This window comes from Gavialis gangeticus, unplaced genomic scaffold (genome assembly GCF_001723915.1).
Source record: "Gavialis gangeticus isolate Ggan-Ray unplaced genomic scaffold, GavGan_comp1, whole genome shotgun sequence".
Classification (NCBI taxonomy): Eukaryota; Metazoa; Chordata; order Crocodylia; family Gavialidae; genus Gavialis; species Gavialis gangeticus.
Window position 1 is genome coordinate 133,320,005 of NW_017729022.1, and position 7,321 is coordinate 133,327,325.

Consider the following 7,321-nt stretch of genomic DNA (forward strand, 5'->3'; position numbering starts at 1 on the left):
TGCACTTAAAATTGAGTTTATAATCAAGTGCCCTGAAGCATTGGGGCATTATTCCGGTTTCTGCCGTAGTCAAAGGGATTTTTGCCTTTATTTTCAATACAGCAAGACTAAGTCTGTATCCAGGCATGATATAAAGCAACCAAAAAAAAAAAAATCTGGATTTATTAGTATGTTTGCACCAGACCATGGCAGGTAGATTGAACTCAATGGGTGTGTCCACATGTGCGCTTGCAGGACTTCAAATAGGAGCAGCACAAATTTGAGCTGGGGATTTTTGCCTCAATGCATATGCCCCACACCAAAGTGCTTGTCCAGGCAAGTTGTGCCACTTGGGCCAAAATAACCCTACCCAGCTCCTCCTGGATCTGCAGCCAGGGGAATTAGAGCCTGGGGCCAGCACTTGTGCTGACCCCAGCAATATAAAAACCTGCCCTGGCAAGCAGCTTTTGGGAGGAAGTTGGTTAGGCTTTTTTCTGTCTCAGGAGTTTCTTGGGAGAAGATGGTCAGGCACCTTTCTGCCTCTGGCTACTGCAAGCTTGTTCTCAGAGCTTTAGGGGGTAAGTTGGCTGTACCCCTTCCTGCCTTGGGCTACTGTTCCTGCCCCACCCTGGGGTTTTCCTCTGCTGCATGCCCTTGCCCCCCCTTGTGGGGGGGCACTGCACTGCACCGCACCACACCCCAGCACTGCACCCCAGCAATACACCCTACCTTCTGCACTCCTGTTTTGGCCTGCTGCCCAACCTGCCGCCAAGCCACAGTCAGGGGACAGCCTGGGGAGGGAGTCTGTGCTGCCTGTGGGCCCCTCCCCCACCATCACTGCCACAGCTTAAAGGTGCCTTGCCTGCCCCAGCTGCCTTGGCAGGCTGCCCCCTGCCTTCACCTTCACTTTCTACTTTCTCCTGAAGCACACCCTGAGTGGCTGAACAGGATGGCTACTACCACTGTTGCTGCTGCCCCTACACTGCACCTGCACTGGATTACTTCCTTAACTGACTGTTACTTCAGCACTCCCCCACAGCTGCCTCATCATATCTACTCCTGTGTCTATGTTCCTGTGTGCTGCCCTGCTGCCGAGTGCCTGGCTGGAGGCTTGAGGGGCTTCTGGACTGAGCTTCTACAAACAAGGCCCCTCCACAGCTCCAGCCATTTCTTACATCTGCCTCAGCAGCTCCCATATGTGCTTTGCCCTTGTGTGGTAAGTCCTGTGGTCCATACCCCTTGGTGTTTGTTGTGTGGCTAAGTAAGCTAGCCTGAGTCTCCCTAGGCCTTGTGTGTTTGTGTGTCCCCTGCCCCACACCTTCCCCAAGCATAGCCTGCCTAGCCTGTTGTGGGGCTGTAGCTCAGTGAGCTTCAGCCCCCTCCTCCCCTCCCCCACCCTTTCCCCCACAGCCCCAGCCTGTTCCTACTGGATTCACCAGCCTCACTGCACATTTTTGCTCTTCTGTATTGATTTCCCTTTCCCCTATGTGAAGAAATGGCAGGGCAGGGACCTTCTGGTGGGGGCAGATGCCCCCACAGAACTTCTTGCAGCCCCCACTATGGGGGCAGATCCCAGCCAAGCCCCTGAGGGGATGCATTCCCCTGCAGCCCTCACCCCAGAGGCAGACATCCTCTCCTTCAGGGGTAGGGAAGCCTGATACCTCTGCTGCAGGGACAGGTGAGGCCCTGGCAGGAAGCCAGCAGGGCCAGGGGTTCTCACCTGGCCAGGCCCCTCCCAGAGGGGTTCAAAAGCCCCCTTTCCCACCATCAGGGACCAAGGGCAAGGGCAGTGGGAAGGGCTCCTCTTCAGCCTCCACCACAGCTGGGCATGGGAAAGACAAGGGCCATGCTCCCAAGCCTAGTTTACTGGCACCTGAGGGGACCAGGTGTGCCACAGCAACTAGCGCATCCACTCAGTCTGTCTCTGGCCCTAGCCCCAGGCCCCCTAATGCAGTCCCCCACTGGGGAAACTGCAGCTATGCAGAGATGGCTGTAGGGTGATCCACAGCCATGGGGCCTGGACCCTATACCACGAGCCCTTCCAGCTTGGGTGGTGGGGGCCCCCTTTCTGGAACTCACCTGCAGGCATGGGTTGAAGTGCCAGCTGCCCAAGTGTAAGTACCTACATTTTGAGACCTGGGTGCAGGCCCTGGCAAGGGTAGTGGGGGGCCCCTAAGATGGTGGCAGCCTCCCGCTTTCATGGCAAGGGGGTCTTTTTCCTTGCGTCGGAGGCTGCCACACAAAAGGCGATGGAGAGGGGGCTTGTGGAAGGTGAGTATGTCCCCCTCAGTCCATTAGAGCTGGGGACCAGGAGACTTTCTATATGGTGGGGGACCTATGATGCTTCTGGTGCTGTGCACTGGGGCACTTGCATCACAAATGCCCCATGGTGCCACAGGGCACTAAGGTGTGTTTGCTCCTTCAAGAGTGGAGGCAGCTTAGTTAGGGAGCCCTGAGAGCTAGGCAGAGCTCCACAGCTGCATGTTGCCTTGTCCATAAGCTAATCAGGGTATTAGCTGGCAACTGCACCCAGTCACCTAACCAGAAGGAAGCAGGGCCCTGGGCAGATACAAGCTCCAAGGCTCTGGCTGGCAGGTGGCTAGTTCTGTCAGCAGCCAGGGGCAACAAGCTGTTGCAGAAATGCTACTCAGATGCTTGGTCACCTTTTTTATGCTGCTGGTAAGACTAATGGGCTCTAGGAGCTCTTAAAGTATCTGGAGCTAGGAGGCACGCATTAAGGGAGAAGCTTGCCTCCTTAAAGGGGCAGAGTGTGACCTCCAATGTTTGTGGTGGTTGTTGTTGTGATGTTATAGCCCAGGGGCTTGTATTTATGTTGTTAGTTGTTTGAACTGGTGGACCAGGCTGAGGCTATTGGAGAGGAGGAGGCCTTATTAGGGCACATGACAGTGTGGAGAGCCTAATGCCAGAGGGTGCAGTGACAAGGGCTGCGTAGAGGCCAGCGCCAGCGAGGGCACATGGAAAGGGCTGCAGAGGGCCCAGGGTGAGACGGCGGGCAGACAGGGACCAAGGGCTCAGTGACAACAGGAGGCTGAACTAGGTCAAGGCCTCAGAGGGACAACATTTGAATACCACCTATGAGACATGGGGCATGGTAAAGAGGTGGCTTTAGAGCCACACATCTAGCCCGTATGGCTTAGGGGATCTTGAGAGGCAGCGACTTTGAGTGAGACCCAGCAAGGGATCCAAGATCAGCAGGATCTAGTGGAATTCAACAGGACTGTGATTACACAAACTCATGGACAGCCTCCCAATTTATAATTTCAACCAACAAGACATGGCAGGAGACATTAGAAGGTGCCTGCAGGGTGTAGCAGGCATGGTCATGGAGGCCTAGGGTCATCACTGCCATCCCTGGGGACCCCATGCCATGACACATGGGCTAGGCGGGGAAGGCCTCCGCAGGTCCCACTGGTAAGAGGGGCACCCCTACAACCAGCGCCCCTCCCTGCTCAGACCCCCCCTGGCACCCCAGCCACAACTCCCAGCCCCCACCCCCCCATGAGCTCAGGGGACCCTGCCCACCAACCAAATTTGGTCAAGTCCCAGGGAGGAGAGGGAGTGCCCCCCCCCACACCCCTCACCTTCTACTGGAGCCTGTCCACCTGAGGACCACCCCATGACTGAGTGGGTGCAGGTCCCCTCTGGGTGCAAAACAAAGAGGAAAAGGCATGGGCACAGTTGGAGCTCTCTGGTGTGGAGGAGAACCCCCCCCCCGAAGGCTGTCACATGGGAAGAAGGAGAGGCTCACCTTCTGGGGCCCTCCCCAGCTACACCCAACATCCTACCCCCAGGAAAGATTAAATGGGTTATGCCAGTGGAGGAGGCTTTGGGGCTGCTGGACAGTCCTGAACAGGAGCCCAAGTAGGAAGCCCCTCACTCTGCTGGCCAGGACCTACCCCCTGAGACCACGGGCACCAAGGCTGATGCCCACCCAAAAGAAGGTCCAGCAACGGAGCCCTCCCCCTCTGACAATCTGGGGGAGACAGGGGCTCTGGGGCTCATCCCAGTGAGTCCTGAGGAGGAAGGTCCCCTTTTCCAGGACCCTGGAGGCAGACACCAAAGCCACCCCAGTGTCTGATGCGTCTCTTCCCTCCCCCTCCCACTCCCAGAAAAACCTCATTTCCAGCCTGCCCCATAGTCCCACACCAGAGGACCAGGAGAAGGATGCCTGAGAACTGAAAGGCTCCATGGAGCCTGTAGACCTCTTGGTCCCAGTGGTCCCCAGAGGTGAGCTACTTGCATTTCTTGACTGCAACTACACCTGCCGGTCCACTAGGAAAGTACAGCTCGCCTTGTTCCTCTGGGGAGTTTTTTTTTTTTTTTGACAGCATCCTTGCCACTACAATGGCACTGGCAGGAGAAGGCAAGGGGTCCAAAAGCTGCAACACACGGATCTATAGGTGGGTCCACAGTTTCATAGATGCCCTCTATACTTATGGGAGGGCACTGTGCAAGCCAGTGATCCCCACACCAAGTGTTGAGATGCATGAGGCCCCTGCTGAGCACTGCTGATGTGGGGAAGGTGCACATCCAGGTTTCTTGCCGCAGCTCCACTTGGGGGTACACCCAGCAGAGGGAGACGGTCCAGAAGCAGCTTGAGCAGGAAGTGCTGGAGCTGGAGAGGCAATTGGCCACTGACCCAGCCCTCTGCAAGAGTGTCGGGAGAGGAGGGAAGAGCTTCATGCTCTGGATGACCACTACACCCATGGTGCTTTTGTCTGCTCATGTGTCCAGCTTCTTTGGGAGATGAACTGTGGCCCCTGCTGCTTCTATGCCCTGGAGAGGAGGTGGGGGGCCAAGAAGTACATCACTCACCTTCTGGTGGGTGACAGAACCCCCCTCATAGTTCCAGGTGATGTACGCCAGTGCGCATGGGCCTTCTACAAAGAGCTCTTCTCCCTAGATCCGACCAATATCGAAGCCTGTTGGACCTTGTGGGAGGGACACCCTCAGGTCAGCATGGGAGACCAAGACTGGCTGGAGGGTCCTCTCACTCTGGCTGGGTTTTTGTCCACCCTCTGCCTGATGCCTGGCAACAAGGCCCTGGGCATTGACGGGCTGACGGTGGAGTTCTACCAGGCCTCCTGAGACATCCTCAGCCTGGACTTTGCTATGGTCTGGGCTGAATCTGAGGGAAGTCGGGAACTCCCCGTTATGCCAGAGGGCCATACTGACCCTCAGGTTGTGTTGATTGCCCCTTCTTCAGCAGGAGGAACTGGCATCTCATGTCTCTCCTCTGCATGGACTATAAAGTGACAGTGAAGGCCATCTTGTTGCACCTGTGGTCTGTACTGATGGATGTGATCCATCATGACCAGATGTATGCGGTGCATGGATGTTCCATCTTCAATAACATGAACCTGGTTTGGGACCTCCTAGACCTAGTGTGCCAGGAGGGCCTGTCATTCACCCTCCTATCCCTGGACCAGGAGAAGGCATTTGACAGAGTGGATCATAGGTACATCACAGGCATGCTGTGGGCCTTTGGCTTTGGGCCCCACTTTGTGCAGGCTCTCTAGGTGCTGTACACCTCTGCAGAGTATTTTGGTTAAGCTCAACTAGACCCTGATGGAGCCCATCCCATTCAAGAGAGGGGTGCATCAAGGCTGCCCACTGTCAGACCAGATGTATGCCTTGGCCTTGGAGCCCTTCCTTGTCCTCTTGTGGAAGTGAGTGGTGGGTTTGATGCTCCAGGAGCCGGCAGTGCGGCTCGTCCTCTTAGCGTATGCTGATGACAAACCGTGGGGAGTACAGGACTCAGGTGACTGGGCAGAGGTGGAGACCTGCCAGGTGTGGTATTCGGTGGCCTCCTCTACCCAGGTCAACTGGGTCAAGAGCTTTGGCCTCATGGTGGCAGGTGGGCTCCTTCTGACCCATGCACCACAGGATCTGCTGGAGCATGGGCTCACTGCTCTACTTGGGGGTCCACCTTCCCCCCACAAACCCCTCCCCATCAGAGAACTAGCACCAGCTGGGGGCAAGGGTGGTGGAGCAGTTCCAGGCATAGGCAGGGCTCCTGAGGTTTCTCTCCCTGTGTGGGAGAGTGCTGGTTCTGTCTGTGCTCTGGCACTGCTTACATGCCTTGTCTGTGTCCCTCTGAGGTCATGGCAGGGCACCAGAGATGAGTGCTGGATCTTTTCTGGCCAGGACAGCACTGGGTTGCTGCAGAGGTCCTAAGCCTCCCCTTGCAGGAGGGCAGCCAGGGCCTGGTTTGCCTATGCAGCCAGGTCTTTACATTCCACCTTCAGGCCAGCAGCAGGGACTGCACGCTGTGTGTGTGTGTGTGGGGGGGGGGGGTCCCCCCACCTTATAAACCTCACATACCCACACCCCACCATACACAGACCCCCACATAATATAAGTGAAACTATTTTTGAGTTATTATGCAATCTCTTGTATATACAGTACATGAACACAAATCATGACATATTTTTTGTAATAAAATTAAAATGTTATAGTACATGTTTGATTTCTAGTGTATGATTCGGGGTTTTTGTTTGTTTGTTTTTTCTAGTCCTAAGTTAGCCCTGGACTTGAGGAAGGCCTTCGACACTGTTTCTCACCCCATTATCATTAAAAAACTAGGAGACTATGGTGTCGATACCTACACAGTCAGATGGCTCACTAGTTGGCTGGAGGGCTGCACCCAGAGCATGGTGGTGGACCGGCCTTATTCGACGTGCAGGGATGCGGGCAGTGGGGTTCTGCAGGGCTCAGTCCTCAGGCCTGCACTGTTCAACATCCTCATCAGTGACTTGGACAGGGGCGTAAAAAGCACCCTGTTCAAATTCGCAGATGACACTAAGATGTGGGGAGAAGTGGGCATACTAGAAGGGAGGAATAGGCTGTAATCGGATCTGGACAGATTACAGGGGTGGGCAGATGAGAACAGGATGGGTTTCAACACTGACAAGTGCAAGGTGTTGCACCTGGGGAGGAAGAACCAGCAGCATACCTACAGGCTGGGGAACTCCCTTCTCATCAGTGCAGAAGCAGGAAAGGATCTTGGAGTCATTATTGATGCCAAAATTAACATGGGCTGACAGTGTGGGGACACTGTCAGGAAGGCCAACCGTACCTTATCATGCATCCATGGATGCATCTCGAGCAGGTCCAAGGAGGTGATCCTCCCCCTCTATGCGACATTGGTCAGGCCACAGCTGGAGTACTGCATCCAGTTCTGGGCACTGCACTTCAGGAGGGATGTGGACAACATGGAGAAGGTCCAGAGGAGGGCCACTTGCATGATCAGGGGGCAGCAGGGCAGGCCCTATGAGGAGAGGCTAAGGGACCTGAACCTGTTCAGCCTTCACAAGAGGAG